Source organism: Canis lupus, chromosome 26 (genome assembly GCF_003254725.2).
Source record: "Canis lupus dingo isolate Sandy chromosome 26, ASM325472v2, whole genome shotgun sequence".
NCBI lineage: Eukaryota > Metazoa > Chordata > Mammalia > Carnivora > Canidae > Canis > Canis lupus.
This window is the reverse complement of record NC_064268.1, coordinates 20,750,062-20,768,072: the sequence shown is the minus strand read 5'-3', so window position 1 is coordinate 20,768,072 and position 18,011 is coordinate 20,750,062. Positions and strand designations below refer to the sequence as shown.

At 47.6% G+C, this 18,011-nt stretch overlaps 1 long non-coding RNA gene across 1 annotated transcript; it reads right to left on the bottom strand.

The window, feature by feature from the left end:
• Positions 1 to 3,096: 3,096 nt before the first annotated feature.
• LOC125753720 (uncharacterized) lies at positions 3,097 to 10,973 on the bottom strand. Its single transcript, XR_007406172.1, has 2 exons — positions 10,833 to 10,973; positions 3,097 to 3,265 (listed from the first exon to the last, which is right to left on the bottom strand). It is a non-coding gene; the product is annotated as an uncharacterized LOC125753720 (long non-coding RNA).
• Positions 10,974 to 18,011: the final 7,038 nt, after the last annotated feature.

Sequence of the window (18,011 nt, the reverse complement as noted above, 5' to 3'; positions counted from 1 at the left end):
TGCTCAGAACCCTAAGGGACAGATGTTAAAATCATTTCACAGGAATCCAGGGGCTAAATTACCTGACCAGAGAGGCCATTCATCTGGTTAAGCATTAGAGTTGGACTCGACCCAGGTCCCCAGACTCTACAATCCTCACCAATGGTCCATGCTGTCTGTTTCCTTCAGTGAGTGACTTAATGACCAGCACAGAGGCTCAGGGATGCTAATTCCCAGCAGGCAGGAATGCCATTCTGGGGTCTGAAGCTTCTCTGCCATTCCCATTCAACCCATCCTTCTGTCTTGTATTTCCAGGTTAGGGACCAGTCCGTTAAAAAGAAAAGATCAAAGGCCCTGTAGATGACCTTCGGCCAAAATTAATTAACAAAGGCTCCTCAGAGTTACTGCAATGCTGTTGCCTCATAGTTGAGGGAAAGAGGATAGCCATCTTGGTGCCCATTCTGTCTCTCCGCATTTCAGATCTGTACTCTAAAGCACAGACGATGATCCCCAGAGTACAGAGAAGGAAACTGAGGCCAGAGCTATGAACACCAAGACCATCGTCCTGGTAATGGGCAAATTTGCTTTTCGAACCCATGTCTGTTTATTCCAATGCCCATGCTTTTAACATTTTATTCCACACCATGTGGGGACAGATGACTTCTTGTTGATTTAACAGCCCAGCATGGGCAAAGCGCCCCTAACAAATCCCAGAAGATTGTCTCGGGGAGGTGTTCATGTTGTGCAAACAGCATTACACATGTCCTGGACTTTGAAGCATCGTTTCAAATATTGACGAGGCCCATTAAATAATTCTGAGAGAACAGGCTGCCTTAAGTGGAACAGGACAGAACTCCAGAATGGCTGGTGCAATGACAGACCTCACTACTGCCCTGACACTCCATAGAACCATGTGCACTGCTTGTGTGCACACCCATGAGCAAGCACCTGCTGTCCTCTGCAGATTTCACCTCAGCCCCTCCCCACACACCCTCCAAGGTGTGAACCCCACAATGCCCTGTGCATCTCTAGGAAATGATATTTTATTAAATAAACAAACCAGAGCGATTCCTGTAGATTTATGAACAGTTCTTCAAGTCTCACTTGTTCGACCCACCGCGGATTTACAGCCCTGCATTAACCTCGTGAGCGCTCATAACGTTTACTAAGATAACGTTGGCAGGAGGGAGAAGGGATTTTTATAGCCGAGTAATAATTACAAAATGCAGGGAGTACTCAGGAACCTGTTTATTAGTTATGCCGGGTGTGTGGTCAATGGAAGGATTGCACATTCTACACAGGTTTCACTGGCAGAGATCTATCCCTTCCCTCGTGAGCTGGCTTTACCTCCATGGTTCCTCTGGAGTCTCATTTCTACTTTTAGAACATGTGTCATCAGTTGATGGGGCAGCAGTCTCAGAAAGAACAGAAGGGGCAACTGCCCAGGTGACCCACCATTCGAACTTGCTCCACCCCTCCAGAGACTGAACCCCAAGCGCATCCTTCTAACCTGGAGGGGGTCAGTCCCATGAGGTACATCTCATCCCTCTCAGAGAGAGTGATTGGTTCTTCAGGCTCAATCTTGCCAATGCTTTTGCTCAGCGAAAAGGAAGAAATGCACCGCCATAAGCATCTATGCATGGTGGCTTTGGATGTTGAAGGGGAATTGGGAGAGAGGGGGTCTTCAAAATGGGCAGGAAAGATGAGGGAGCCAAACACTGGAGGCATATTAGTAATAAGAATGGCAACAATCTGAGCTACATCTGAGAACCAAGGGGTGTTGCACGTAAAACTCTAAGTGCCTGGACCCATCCAATTAAATTCAGCTTCCAAGGGATGTGGATGGACATTGTGTTTTTACAAACTCCTCAGAGATGCTGATGCATGGAAAGACTTTAGACCAGCAGATTGACTGTACAAATAAGCACTTTCTTATTTTTATGGACTCACCTGGCTTCTCAAAGGATGGTCTGCAAACCAGCAGCGTCTGCCTTGCCTGAGAGCTGGCTGGAAATGCAGAATCTCAGGCCCTGCCTCTGACTTGCTGGATCAGGACTCCAATCCCAACAAGACCCCTGGGTGATTCCTATAAGCGTCACATTTAAGAAGCACTACATTGGTGCATTTGAACCTCAGAGAGGCCACCTCCCCTCAAAGTAGGTAAGAAGAGCCATTGGCAGTCCTCCTCACGTTGCTAGAGAAGAAACTGAAGCTCAAAGTTTAGTCACCAGCCCAAGGTCACAGAGCCAAGCCCCAAAGCCAGTTCCCTGCTGGGCTTCAGTGTCTCAGACTCCTACACAGGCACACAGGGGAAATCTGGGCACCGTGGCAGGTGCTTATGGGCCGGAGCTGAAAATGAGCTGGAAGAGGGGTGCCCTGGGGAGGGGGCTTTGTGAGTAGTTGTCAATTAGTCACCGGCCTTCTGCAGCTGGCAGAGGGGGGCCTTCTTCCCGCCGCCCCCTCCGCCGCCTCTGCCCTCTCTCCCTTCCTCTTCCAGAGCCTCCTTGAGATTTGAAGCTCAAACAAGAGGGTATGAATAATGTAGCGCGATCGCTCCTCTTGTCTCCCCCAATCCTCAGAGGGTGAGCAAGGCTCCTTGTCTGCCTCATTAGTGGCCGTTCAACCATTTGATTTCGGTAACAATGAGTGTGCCTTCCTCAGAATTTTCATACCTATTTGCGTCACTGGAGTCAACACTGAATTTTTGAATCCACATAAAATTTTAATGAAGCGATCTGCATACTGCACACTCTTTCCCCGTGCCCACTGCTGTAGCCCCAGTCCCAACAGGCAAGGAGAGTGGCTGAAGACAGGATAGTCACAGAGACATGGGTGGGAGCCCAGTGGACTCGCAGCTTAGAGCCCAGGTGGGGCAGGGGACAGTTGGGAGGCGGGTTGAAAAGGTCCTTCCAGCTAATCTCCTTGCACTGGATATCAGGTTGAGAGTTAAGAAATCCACTCTGGAGTTCAGAAGGGTCTCCATTTCCTGGCTGTGTGACCTAAGGTAAGTTGGTTTACCACTCAGAGCCTCAGTTTGCTCGTGTATAAAATAAGGATTATAATAGAGAGTTTAATTTGATTAAATTAAATCATCCACATATAATCCACATAGAATGCTTAGTAGACATATTATTTTTTATTATTATTTTGTCTTTCACCCCACATAGGGCTGTAACTATGTAATTTGCAAAATATGATCATATCCTATCATATTTGTTGTTATCATGTGCAATTTGGCTTTGGTAGCAGACAGACCTGAGTTGATCCCAGCTTCATCTCTTGCAAGCTATATAAAAGAGAAAGTGACATCACTGCTCTGAGCCTCAGTTCTCCCACTTATCTAATGGGGAGATAGACCCCCACCTTTTAGGAATATATCAGAACCCAATAGGAGAATGCTCGAAAGACACCCAACCCTGTGCCTCTCACAGAGCAGTCACCATACACAGGAGGGTGTTTTTTTATTCTAAACACATTTTTCTCACATGTTATCATCTGTGAATTCAGGGTACATCTTACGATAGTGGTAGCATCCTAGAGTCAATGAAAGATAATGATATTATTACATTCCAGGGTATTTGTTAAACACCTGCTCACATGCCAGGCATGTGCTAAAAACTGCTTGGGAGCTAACTCGTGATCCTTAACATAATCCAGAGAGATAGGTGTTATCCCAAAGCATGCTTTGAGGATGGGGAATAAGGCCCCAAAGAAGTGATGCAGCCTCCCCTGGGTCTCCCAGCTGGTGACGGGGGGATCCCGGGGTGCATTACAGAGCTCTCAGTGTTAGGTGCTCATGCTCTGCCCATTCCATCCCATCTCTCAGTTGGACAGCTCAAAGAGAAGCACAGCCAGGGAGATGCTGCAATTTGCCCAGAGCAGCATGACCAGGAAGTGACAGAGCTAGGATCAGGAACCCAAGTCCACGGCATCACAAATGCCAAGCTCTTTCCGCCAGGACCACACCGGGGCAGGAAGATGGATGGAGCCATCCTTAATTAATCAAATCTGACACAGACGAGGACAACCTTGCCAGAACCTGCAGACCTGCTTCTCATTCCCAGGTGCCTCACAAGTAGCTCCGCATCTCCCAGCCTCACTTCTTCACCTGTAAAATGGAGGTGACAGTCCCAACCTCTCAGAAGTGGTGTGATTTTAAATGGAGTGATGCACAGATATAGGCTCTGCAAGTCTTAGGAAGCCCTCAAAATGCAGTGCTGATTGAGGGCAGGGAAAGAGATGGGGCTGGAGAGCTGCCCTGGGACAGGACCATGGAGGCTGAAAAGAGCAAACAAGGGATCTCCTTTAACTCCACTAACCTCATTCCTTGGGGGGTGGGGGGGGCAGTGCGGAGAGTCTCTCCATCCCCACTTGACACAGAAAAGAGAAAAGAGGGGAAGTGAAACAGGACCCCTGCCCCGCCCCCTCACGGCCCATGTTTCCCACCGGTGTAATGAAATGGAAGGAGTTTCTGCTGAGAACGGTGATCACTAACCTGCCAAGATGAGTGAGAAAAATCAATTCAGAGAGTGCAGGAGGGGAGGGACTCGCTGAGTGGGGTAAGCGCTGGGGGGGGGACTGCGGGGGGAGGGAGTCAGAAGGAGAGAAACCTACGGTGGGGAAGGAAGGTTGCTTGCTTGAGGCCTTTAGTAAGAAATTGTTTTATTGAGGTGAAACTCACATAACTAGTAACCACTTTTACGTGTCTGATCTAGTGACATTTGGTTCATTCCCAGTGTGGTACAAACATCACCTCTACGGAGTGCCAAACTTCACCACCCCTAAAAGTAAACAGTCACTCCCTGTCCCTTCCTCCCATCAGACCCTGGCAACTACTTGTCTGCTTCCTGTCTCTATGGATTTGCTTATTCTGGATATTTCATATAAATGGGATTTTACAATAGTCGACCTTCTGTGCCTGGTTTCTCTCACTGAACATCACAATAGTGCACAATTGTACACTTGTACACGAATGCTTGTGGCGGCATTGTTCCCAAAAGCCAAAAAGTAGAAAAAATGCAAATGCTCATCAACAGATGAATGGACAAAAAGTGGTCTGTCTATCCAGTGGAATATGACTCGCCCATAAAAAGGCATGAAAGTACTAATATGCACTATATGTAATATGGATGGGCCTTGAAAGCATTTAATTCATTTTTTATTTGACATTTCTTGCCCTTATGGCCACAGTTCTGCTCCCGAATGACCCAATCCAAGTGCCATCGCCTCCTCCTGAAGACAAATGTTGGCTGAGCATCCACCATGGGCAGGACACTAGACACAGCAGAGTTGAAAGTCAGTCAGACCAGGATCGGCACTTGGCTCGTTACTGACTTGCCCCGTGACCCTAGGCGAGTCCTTTCCTTTTTCCTAGCCTTGGATTTATCAATTGTAAAGTGAGATTCAAGCTCTCCCGTTGGATTAGCTCAAGACTTCCCTTAGGTCAGGACAAGAGCTCTGGGTAAGCTGCAGAACTGGATGAGTGTCGGATACTGTCACCATGGGTTGAACAAGAACCTTCCACCAATGGTGGAATTTGGGAAGAGGACACAGATGGTAAAAAGAGAATTTACATCAGAGGGGAGCTGGTAGTAATAAGGGACCACAGGGAACAGCTGCTATCACATAAAATCTAAACTCCTGCTCATGGCCCACCAGACACGTGTGACCAGCACCGTCACCCTCTTGGACTTGGACTGGATCCTAGGACTCATGCAGCTTGCTTCCCTCATTTCACAGAATAAGAATCAGACGCCCAAGGAAGGAAAGCAATTTGCTCAAAGTCTAACAGAGAACTATCCTTTCATTTGTTACTGACGTCCGGTGAAGATGGCAGATAGCATAAAATGCACCCTTCCCATAAAACCCAATAAAATGACCATAAGGGACTCTGTAAAGGCATGAACTTGTACGGACACGGAGCAGGAGGCAAAGGCAAGAGCCACGTGGTCTGGAAATTGGAAAGCATGTGAACAGTGGTAACTGACATAGCAGATTCAGTACAGCGGATCCGAAGCCAGCAGTGGGGACACTGAAGACGAGCCCCCCTGGCACCCACTTGTCACATCACCCAGTTATCTTTCATTTGTCAGCTTCTCCATATGGGTCCAGGATAAGATGAACAGGACTCCCCAGAAAATGCCCTCAAGTAGCATGTGATCTTTTGGGGGTGACAAAGAAGCCAAGAGGACAAGGCAACCTGAAGAGTCCTTCACTAAGCACTTTCCATAATATATATACATATAGTATGAGAGATTTCCCAAAGAGGGAGCAATCCACTCTCTGGGGGGAGGGGGTGGTAAGGATTGGAAAGGACAGAGGATGTTGAACTGGCTACTTAAGACCAACAAAGGGGAGAAAGAGTAGGGAACCCTTCCAGCTGCAGGAACAGCACATCCAAAGACAAGAAGGAGTAAGAATGTGAAACTTTCGGTCATGAGGCCAGAGACCCCTCCAGGTGCCAGATCTTGAAAGACCCAGTAAGCCAGAACTCAAGGGTACTAGGGAGCCATTGAAAGGTTTTGAGCAGTAGAGTGACAAGGTTCCTAAAGATTGACTGGAGGAGTCATTAGAAGACCCACTGATGCCTCGTTCCCCGTCTCCATCCTTTCTTCCACAAGCCTTAATTGAACACCTACTGTGTGCACAGCCCCATGCTGAGTGCCAGGACCAGAAGCCAGTATCCACGCAGCAGGGCATGGCGTGATCAGTCCAGAGCAGCTGTAATTGGGCCCCTGTCTACATCTGCCATCTCCTGTTGCTTGGAAAAGACTTCCCACTGAGTGTCAAATGTGCACCTGCTGGCCCTGCACACTCGCATAAAAGTCTCTGGGAAAAAAATGGATTATATTCATTCTCTTAACCTCACCCCAACCCGAACATAAATCGTCTCTGTTTATAACACTTCTGGCATTTTGTGCATTTTGCCGAGTGACATAAAATGACAATAAATTTAGGCCCCACCAGCAGAAAAGTACCTAAAATGCCACATGTCACTAATATTGACAGGTTCTAAAAGTAAAACTTGGAAATGGTTCAGGCGACATAAATTTAAATAAAAATATATACTTTGTCCTTGAGAGAGAATGAGCTAAAATTAAACCTCGGTGTGGGTGGGATGTCCAGGAACATGAGACAGAGAAACGTTAGGGTTGCCTGATTCAGCCTGGGAGGCCAGAAGGACCGGAAGAAAACCCAAGCCAGGCCCTGGGTAGAAAAAAAAAAAGGACTATTCTTAAAACCAAGCTTTCCCATCCTGTGGCCACTACCTTCAGATGGCTATTCACATTTAAATTTAGGGTGATGCATTTAAATACATGACTATTCAAATTTAAATTTAAATGCAATTAAAATTCAGTTCCTCGGTTGCACTGGCCACATTTCAAGTGCTCAGTAGCCACATAAGGCTAGTGACTGTCGCCTCCAACAGCAGATCTAGAACATCATCACAGAAAGTTCTATCTGACAGCTAGCTGTCTTAGAGCAAGATGCATCCCCGGGGTGCTCCAGGGCCACCGAGCCCTGTGAATTTCCTCCTTCTGATCTTCTGAGCCATCCCCTCCTCTGATGCCTCCCCCTTCCCTTCCCTCTCCCCACCGCTCCTCCCTCCTCTCTCTCCCGCACCAACTTTCTCTCTCTGGCAATCTGCCTGCCCCCCTCCCTGCCTCTCTCTTGTTTCCCTCCCCTTTTCCGTATTTCTCTAAAACTACAAATAAATCCAATTCAGAAGGCTGGCCAGGATTTGAAACCGGAGTACAAAGTCCTGCTTTACCACTTAGCAGCCTCGAGAGCTGAGGCAAGTGCCTCTAGCCAGCCTCTCCTCCAAATTGGCTAATGCTGGGGAGACTAATACCTGTGGTGCCAGGCTGTGGAAGGTACAGGCAATCATGTGCTCCGTGGCAAGGTGCTCAGGAGATGCAACTGTTTTCTTTCTTGTCCTTCACAAATTTTCAGAGGCTTACAAAACTATGTCAGAGCTACAGTTCAGCCTCTTCCAACTCAGAATTTGAGACTCATCACATTTTTCTCCTGTTTCAGCTCAGGCTGCAGCCCCTCAACCCCCATCTCATGTTCCTCCAAAACGTTCTGTTCACTTTCCTACCTCCCTGCTTTAGCATTTGTACTTCACCCAGCCCAGAATGCCCCTTGCTCCTCCTGTGCAACTTTTTTGATCCTACAGCCAGTTAAGGGTCCAGCTCAGAGACCACCACACCCTTCTGGGTGCCTTCTTATTATCCACTGCAGCTCCAAATCACAGGACTAGTTAATAATTTTTTTTAAGATTTTATTTATTCATTCATGAGAGACACAGAGAGAGGCTGAGACACAGGCAGAGGGAGAAGCAGGCTCCCTGTGGGGAGCCCCATGCCAGACTCCCCCAGGATCACTCCCTGAGCTGAAGGCAGGTGCTCAACCACTGAGCTACCCAGGCATCCCAGGACTAGTTGATGATTAAGGCAAGAAGGAACATGGAGAGAGAAATTAAAAGGATAAGGCTGGCTCATTTCAGGCAGACAGGAACCTGGTTCCAGTCTCTGGCCAAGATGGCCAATTTCATTCATCCAAGTCAACATTTATTGGGCACCTGCTGTTTGTGTGCCCCTGCCCAGCAGGATACAGCGGTGGTCAAGCAAACCTATTTCCTGGAGAAGTCACAGACTGGGGCAAAGAGAGCCTCCCTGGAGCAAGTACTACACAAGTTCTGGCCACACAAGAGGGGGGCTTTCCGTCCACTTGAGGGGGACACAGGGATGGAAGAAAATGCCCCAAGAGTAGGGGATTTGGGACTGGGAGACAAGAGGGTACTACAAAGAACCTGACCTTTGTGGGAAGCATCTTTCAAGACAGGTGACAGCAAAAGCAAAAACTTGCAAGAGCAAACCCGAGTTCAGGGACCCAGGAGCCCTTCAGGGGGACTCAGCTTAGGCGGGAAGAGGGAACAAGAGAAAGGTAGGGTCAGGAAAGGGCCAGACCACCAGACTGGAAGAGGTGTTTGGACTTAATCCTGAGGGCGGCACAGAAAGGTTTTAAGCTAGGGACAGCGTGATCATAGGGACACTTTAGAGGCCTCAGGAAGGAGGATGCAGGGTGGGCGACGGTGGAGACCCAACCGGGGGACCGGAGGCAGGGGGGAGGAGGGAGCGTGCCCCCCCAACTCCAGGGCCTCGCCCTTCCCCCTAAGGCTGCTGCTGCCTCCGGCACTAACCGCCTCCCCCTCCCTGCCAGCCCCGCAGCCTTCTGGCTGCACAATTTGTGAAGAACATTATGTAAATGAGCTTTATGCAAATCCAGCCTCTCTCCCCGCTGGCTGGACTCCTGAACCCTAATTAACTTGCCAAAGCCTAATGTTGCCGTCCCCTCTACACCAGCCCAGCCCCCAGCCGGCTCCCCCAACCAAGAAATCCATCTTCGGAGGCGAGCGGTCTAATCGCTCCCTCATTTGGATGTGCGGGCTGTCGCCCCAGCCGTTAGCCCGCAGGAAAAGGCGGCGTCGCAGCCAGTGGACACTCCTGCTTCCCATACAGCTCCAAAATAAATGCCTCTTTTTCTCCTCCTGAGCACCCCCCTCCACCACCACTGCTTTATTTTTGCCGGCTTCCAGAACCAGAAACCGCTCTGGGGAAAGTTGATGCAATCTCTCATTATCTTGAAGTCCTTTTTCTGCCACCTTACACCGCCCTCCCCTCCCCAGTGCAAACTCAGGGACCCAGTGCCCACTCTCCTGCCTCTCCCAAAAGATGCACCCAGGAAAGGTTCGGGACGGACTGTTTGGGAAATCAGAGCAGCAAGGATTTATTCTGCTGCTGCTGCTCTGTGCAAGGCATTCTTTATGAACTTACTCCTAAATGCATGCTTTAACCTAGAAAAGACCCCAGGAGCATCTCATGCAGGCTCCTTGATTTGAGAGATAGTCCAACCTAGATTTTGCAAGTGCCGTTGACATGTCCGGGGTCACACAGTGGGGATGGACTCAAACCCAGCCTCCCTGTCCCCAAGGCTGGCTTTCTTCCCTTCTCTGCCCCTTGCCCCCACCCCAACATGCCTTGTGTCCCAAACAGCCCAGCCTCAAGGAACTGTTCTTGCCAGTCCTGGGCATGCTCACTTTCAAGTGCAGAACAAAGCAAAATAAAGACTTTCCCAGGAAACAGGAAGAACTGTGTTGTCAGCCAGTTCCTGCTGCTGCAGCAAATCCCCTGGATACATCTCCAGAGGCAGAAATGGGTGGGAATGTCGGGGGGGGGGGGGGGGGGGGGGGGGCGGGGGTATTAGTGCCTTTGGAGCTCTGGAGGGAAGAGCGGGCACGATATTTAAGGTGCTATATTGCTAAGAAGTTTCTGAAAGATGCAGCATACAGGATATTTACTAGAGTTTGGTCTGACAGTATGGAAAACAAGCAGGGTCGTTACTCATTCATTCACTCACTCATTCATTCATTCATTCATTCGAGAAAGATTTATTGTCAATAGTGCCTAGCCCAGAGTGAATCCCCAAAAAGCAATTTTGCCTGCAGAGCTTGGTGACCCACTTGTCACCCACTCCAGGAGGCCAAGATTGTCATATGCAAAGAGCCGTCTGACACCATGTCTTTCCCTCTGGCCGGCTCCCTCCCTCCACCCCCAGCATCTGTGCATATGAATTTTAAAAGGGTCCACATTTGGAAATCCCCAAAATCATCCTATCTTTTCATTTTCACTTCTGAAAAGGAGTGATGTCTGCTTGTGCTTCATCCCAAGTGACAGTTTATCACCGGAGAAGGAATTTGGGGTCACCTACACACAGGGTTCAAAGCCCTGCCTCGGACAATACAGCTCTTGCCTTCCTATCTGTAGAAGGGGTATCATAACAGTGCCTACCTCCCTGGTTGCCGTGGTGATAGACAAGGAAGTGGATAAATGTAGAAAGTGTCACCTTTTCCCTGACACCTTCACGTATCCTCTGCTGAAGCCATCAGCAAGTTCTGATCGGTGTTTCAGAAACAAAGGTAGGAAACCAGAATTCTTATAAGAATTTTATAATTAGAATTTCATGACATCAGAGATGACATGGAAGAAGGTTTTCAAGAATACTTTGGTCTAGTCATTTCACCTCTATGAGCCTCAATTTTCTCAGCTTGGGAACAGGAATCATGAAATTAGCTAATGGGTAGGGTTATCTAATTAGAAAAATCTTAGGACTACGTGAATCACGTGGTTGAGGTTCAATGAATCCTGGAGAAAGAACACAGGAAGACATCTACTCAGTTGTACAGACATGACAGGGAATTTTCATAATCAATTAATGAAAAACTAATTACCCAGATTGTCCATTTAAAAAAGATTCCCCCCCTCAGATTTATGAAGGGCAACTTAAGCAGAAATATTTGGTTTTCCTTATTTCTATTTTGAAGAAACAATAAAAATATCTTATTAGAAGACGAATCGTTGAGAATAAGCACTGAGATCTGTTGCTGAACTTTATCTCCCAAGATCTCATCTGAAGTAGGTAGAAGGTATGGTCCAAAAGTCATTCTTGGTGAGAGAGTGGATGACAAGTGCTAGGATATACAAGGTGCACTCTATAATTACAGTAGAGCCTTCCCACCCTCCTCTGCCTTGGAATTTTTTTCTTGGGGGCAATGGACTGTCACTACAGACACAGGTTCCCCCCATCGCCCTAAAGTAGAACATTCCTATGGAACCTCTCGTTGTCCAAAATGATGTAAAGCAAAAAAGCAATTACCACTCCATAAAAGTGAAAACCTTCTTCAGGTTTCTCTTGGTTAGCAAAAATGTGTACTAACATAGTTCTTTTGTAAAAAGTGGCATAATGAGAACTTTGAGAGAGCAGGGTGGAGAGAAAGCAGTATTCCTACAGTCCCAGTTCATGGGCAGAAGTCAGTCTCACTCCAAGACATTAATTCGTCCTATAATGCAAGAAGACCTCATTTAGCATACCAGCTTCTATTAACTGGTAGCTCTGGCCTGAATGCCAAAAAGTGCCCTATTGATCAGTGATGTCTGCTGTGTAGCTAGGTGATGGTCAGTGTATATATGCCTCATGTTTGCCCCCCCCCCCCCAAGCATAACCCTGTGTTTGATCATTGGAGAAGCTGAAGCTCAGAGAAGGGAACTGATTTGCCAGAGCCACACAGCTATTTAATGGCAGAGCCAGATGTACAGGAAATAGCCCCTGTCCATTTCCTCTCCATCACAATGCATGCAGGTTCTTAAGGTCCAGTGGTACCTATGAAATGGTCATGACATTTGGCATCTGCTATCCTCTTTATCCTCCTTATTCCCAAAAGATTTGCAGTGATTACATACCAAAATTACATGTTAGGGAAAAATATGTACATTAGAGGAGGATCAAAATAATGTAGACCAAGTAACCAGGGCAGAGGGAAAATGAGAATAGAAAAATAAAAAATTTTGGCACATAAAAACACGGTCTCTGGGCAGGTGTCGGGCAACTGGTGGCCAAACAAAGAAGGAAATAAGAATCCAGGTGTTTCAAGATAGAAAATTCAGTGGCTCAAAAGGAGCAGATTTACTTGGTAGTAGCCTGGGAGAAATATCATCCATGGGTGCCCATGCCTAGGCAGCTGTGATGCAGTGGAAGACATTCCTCAAAGGCATGTCTCCAAGAAATGAAGTGATTTCAATACCACTAATTCTTGGACTGTCTCCCTGTGGAGGTTGATGAAATGCCAAAGTGTGATCCAAGAATTCCGAGATTCTTGATGTCAAGGTCATTGATGACCAACCTGTTTCTTTCTAAAGCCAGTGATCAGCTTCCATTGTCCATCTTGTTGACCTTTAGGCAGTCTTTGATATAGCTGATGGCTTCACCCTTGGTTTCCCTCTGCCACCAGGACACCACATTCTCTTGGATTTCCTTTTGTGTTCATGACAGCTCCTCCTCTATGTCCTATACTGAGTGCTTCTTCTTTCTCCCAACATCTGAATGTTGCAGGCTCCAGGACTCAGCCCACATACCTTCTCTTATATCTGTCCCTGGTTGGTGGTGATCTCATGGCTTTAAAACCATCCTTGGGCTGATGCCTTCAAAATTTATATCACCAGCCTGACCTCTCTCCTAAACTCCAGACCCATATATCTGCCTGCTGCCTTCACATCCCCATGGAGACACTAATGGCATCTCAAGCTTCACACATCCATCACCAAAGTCTTGATGCTGTACCACCCTTCTCCAACCTGTCATGGCACCCCAGTCTTCCCTGCTTTAGGAAATGGCATTGCTGCACATCCAGTTGCTCAGGCCAAGAACCTAGGACTCAGACTTGACTCCTGTCTTCCTGCCACATTCAATATCTAATTTGTCAACAAGTCCTGTCAAAGCAACTACGAAAAAGTATTTCCAATGCAACCATCTCTCTCCTTTCTACCACAACCTCTTGGTCTGAGCCACTGTCTTTTCACACCTAGAAAACAGGAAAGCCTCCTGTCTTATCTTTCTGCTTTCTGCTCACCAGACTGTAGCCAGAACAATCCTTCTCAAAATGCAAGCCTTTCTGGGAGCCTCTCCATTGTTGTGAAAGTCAAGGTCCTCCCAGTGCGTTAGTTGGGCCTGACTCCTCTTCCCCTTACTCACTCAGCTTCCATCACCTGGGACTCCTGCTGGGAACATTGTCCTCTCCAGGCCTCTGCATTTATTGATCTCTCCTCTTGGGCTGCTCCTTCCCTAGATAGCCCATGGTTCACTCCCTCACCCATGACTCTAAAGAAATACCACCTCCTCCAGGAAGATTTCCGTGACCACCCTATTTTAAATATACCTACCCAGCTTCTTCCCATCCCTTTTCAGCTCCTTGCCAACCCCTACCAGCATCCTCTTCACCCCTTACTATCATCTTTCACCCCCTACCAGCTTCTCTCCCATGTCCTACCAGCATCCCTGCTACTACCACCACCAGGAAGAGTCTTGTCTGTCCTGTCTTCCCCACAACATTCTATGAGAGTAGGGACATTTACCTCACTGGCTAACCACCATATCCCTGGTATCCTGCACATAGTAGGTGCTCAATTAACACATGTTGCACAAAAGACTCTCTTGGCTAGTCTTATTTCAAATACCTTCTTGAACTGAAAACTCCAAGGCCATCAGCCTACAGGAAGAGCAGGGGAGACTCTGAGCCCCTCATCTGTGGGACCTAAAAGAAGCCACACTGAGGATTCTGCCCTTGAAGGTGGTCCATGGAGTGATATCTCCCCTAGACCAATGCCACCAGGGGCACCCCCATGATTTCTATTATGTCCCCTTACTCATAAATCTCTCCCCTTGGTGTCAGCTGACCTCTCAGATCTCCCCAGAGGAAATACTGTCATTAAACCCCAATAAATTGCCAAAGGCCCAAGCAGACTGGGGCAATTTACAGCAGGTTTTGACTTTAATAATGTTTTGTCTTAGATTTGGCCCTAATTATAAATCATTTGCAACTGTGGTTTAAACCATAAGCAAATCTTACGTGGCATTCTTATTATCCACTTAATATCATGGAGGGAAAGATTTACAGAATCGCATTCTGGGAATTGAGCAAACGACGAAACTTTTAGGTGAGGGCACAACACACGAAAATTATAGTTTTGTCATAAAACCTTGATTGATCAATGATTATTGTAAAACCGTGGTAACTGTGCTGGCGTCAACATAAATCTATAATTGGCTGGATTTATTCTTTTTCAAAATACTATATTTCCTACAGTTTTGACCATCGTGTTAATCTGAATCTGTCAGATTTATTGTGGTTTTCAGTTAATTAATTCCATTTAGCTTGTGCATATATGCACACGCAAGTATCTATGTCAGTTGACCCTTGAACAATGCTGGTTGAGGGGTGCAGATCCCCCGCACAGTTGAAAATCCACGTATAATTTTTGGCTGCCCAAAAACCCAACTACTCATAGCCTACTGTTGACTCATTGATGTAAACAGTCAACTAACACATGTTTTTTTTGTGTGTGTTATATGTACTATATATAACTGTATTCTTAAAGCTAGAAGAGAATGTTATTAAGAAAATCATAAGGAACAGAAAATACACTTACAGTGCTGTGCTGTATTTATAGAAAGACTTGTGCTTGGAAGGGGACCCACACAGTTCAAACCCATGTTGTTCGAGGGTCTATGGTGTGTGTATATATTTATACACACATATATGTTTTCTATTCAGATAAATAGATGCATTGCCTCCAGTTGCTTTTGCTTTTCAATGGTTTGTGTTTTCCTCCAAGTATAATTTGTAAAATCTTTGAAGAAAATACACTTAGTTGTATGAAGCCAATCTTGCTGCAGGAATGGATCCAAAGAGCTGCTTCCAGAGCTGCTCTTCTGTGGGATGACCTCACGGGATTGCAATATTGTGTCCCAGTGGGCGAGAAGGACTGCAGAAAGATCGTGAGTCAAGTTCACAGCATAGCTCTGCCATTTGCTGGCCGTCTCACCCTGAGGAACCCACTCAGGCTCACTCAGCCTCTGTTTCCTCATCTGTAAAATAGGCGTAATGAACTTTGGAAGCTCCTATGAAGCTTTGATGGAATGACAAACGCTAAGAGCACAGCGTGCAGTGGCTATTTGGCACCTGTGGTGGATGCTCTTTTCTTCTTCCCAGTTGGGGGATGGACATGTGTTATGATGCCCTAAGGGTAAGGTCGAGGCAGCATGGGAACCTCAGAGGAGCCATCGCAGGGAGGGCTCATCCTGGCACCAGTGGGAGCCAGACTAGATGCGAAAATCATCTTCTAACCCAACAGGACCAGGGAGATGATGGGCCAGAGGACCACATAATCACTCAAGTTTAAATAATTAAAATGAAAACAGTAGTCCCTGCTGGTGAGTCAGCACCTTCTTCTGTACCCCAGTTTCTATGCTCCATCCTTAGCTTCATTTTGTTAAAGCTCAGCAATGACTACTACCTAGCAAGTCTGATGTGAGAAAATTAAGATTTCAGAGATGCAACTTGCCCAAGGTCATGCAGTTAGCAAGCAGCCGAACCCCGACTCCAAACCCACTGAATCTGGCTGCTTCTAAGAGGGGATGGGGTTGGGGGAGTCCCTGGGCCCACATATGCATTCAGAGGCAGCCCTCCCTCCTGGAGGCCAGTGTGTCCTGGGCTGATAGCTCTTTCCAAAGCCAACCCGAGGAACAAGGGGTGCCCAACTCGACCACATCAGTATCTGTTCCCTAATTGCTAAGGACAGAGCTGAGACGTTGCCAGTTTGAGGTTGAAACCTGCCCTTTGCTTGCAGAGTCCTGTGTGTGGGTTGAATAGTGCTTTCTTTTTCTAGACTCCCACCATGCAGCCAGTGAAAAAATATTTTCTGAAAGCCTCTTTCGGAGTCACTGATGCACACTGTCTGTTCTCAAGTTGTCCAGGGTCAAGAGAGTCGACCGTAGCTAAATGAACCCAGACATTGGATTTCACCAAAAAGTAAACACTATGAGCCATGGAAAAAAAAAAGTGTTTCTTTCAGATAGAACATTCATGTGCCAGTTTCTTTCCTCTGTCCTTCCTCTACCCTGGTCTCTCTCCCTTGCCCCCTCCTTCTATCCTTCTCACCTGATTTCTCCATTTCTCTTCCTCTTCTCCTCCTCCCCCCTCCTTAATCTTTTCCCTCCTCCCATCCCTCCTCCCTCTCATTTTTCCCTCCTCTTTCCTCAACTCCCTCCTGTCTTCCCTCCTGCTTTAAAATTCACCCAGGATTTTGTTTCCTTAGGTGTGCTAAGGCCAACAGACCGACAGGCGGCTGTCATTAAAGACAGAGGTCACTGCCCACAGTCCCCAAGAGGAGGCACCAGGCCAGGCAGGGCCCCCGCAGGGAGGCACCAGGGTAGGCCGGAGACCCGACTGACTGTGAGGTCTTTCAACAGGAAGGGAGAGTAAATCCATTTAAGATTAACTGGTTTAAATCATTTCAGCAGACTGGGCTGTCAGGCTGGCCCCCAGTCTTGCAGCACCTGGCTTTGGGCTGATCCAGGCAGGGAAACAGTCCTGGACCACAGGAGCCTGATGAAAGCAGGTGGATGGTGGTGTGGACTTTGGGTTGGTTGGTTTGCATATCAGACCTGAAGGCGTGCTCAAGGCAAGTTATTTGCTATCTCTAGGAATTAGCTGACCCCTAACCCCAGGAGGGGCAGTCCATCTCTGGGTCCTCAAGGCCCCAAGATGACAAAGCATCAGCAAACACAGAAAATGAAAAACATCATTAAGATGGCTTCCTGCCTCTCTTTTCTTTCCTCTCCTCCCCCCACCCTCACCCCCTCTGGTCCTCCCCACCTCCCCAAAGTCTGCAGAAGAACCCATCACAAAGGGTCAGGAGAGCAGTGACAAAGGGCTGGGTCAGGTGGGTGAGGAGGAGCCCCAGGGAGGAGCAGTCAACCTTCTGAGCGACTGGGGAGGAGCCTCCCTAGTTTTTGGAGACTGGAGGTGGCTTCTGGCAGAGGAGGAGAAAGCTCCACTCCGCTCATCCTGCTGGCCTGGGCTCTGGCACCTCCCGCTTCTAAGAAGCAGTCCCTTGTTCTGACAGCGGTGGCGGCCGTGTCCTCGCCCTGCCATGATCCCGTGGGTTGGTTGTTTTGCCCAGGCCTGGAATTACCCAAATCCCCTTAAATACATGGCTGCAAATGAGGACACTGGAAAAAAGGCAATAATTGTGACAGTAACTCACGGGGGCCAGGCCTGACACGTCTCTAATTGCCTGCTAAAATTGTCGCTGTCTCCTAAAGTGCAAATTATCACCCGAAATGACAAGAATAATGAATGAGTAACTCTGATGTAATGCAACAATTAGTCCGCAAAGACACTGTCTAATATGGTAATTCAGAACACCCACTCCTTGTTATTAAGTGCCTGATAATTATTTAATTATCTATCTGCCAGCATGATTTACTTGGTTTATTTAGCTGCAGATGTGGGCAGGAGCATTCGGGTGTAAGGTCAGGAGGAGCCGGCCCCTCCGTTGGTCACCATGTCGGTGTGCTGGGGTGCTGGACACTGCCATCTGTCTGACGCCCTTAACTGGCTTTGGCAGTCCCCA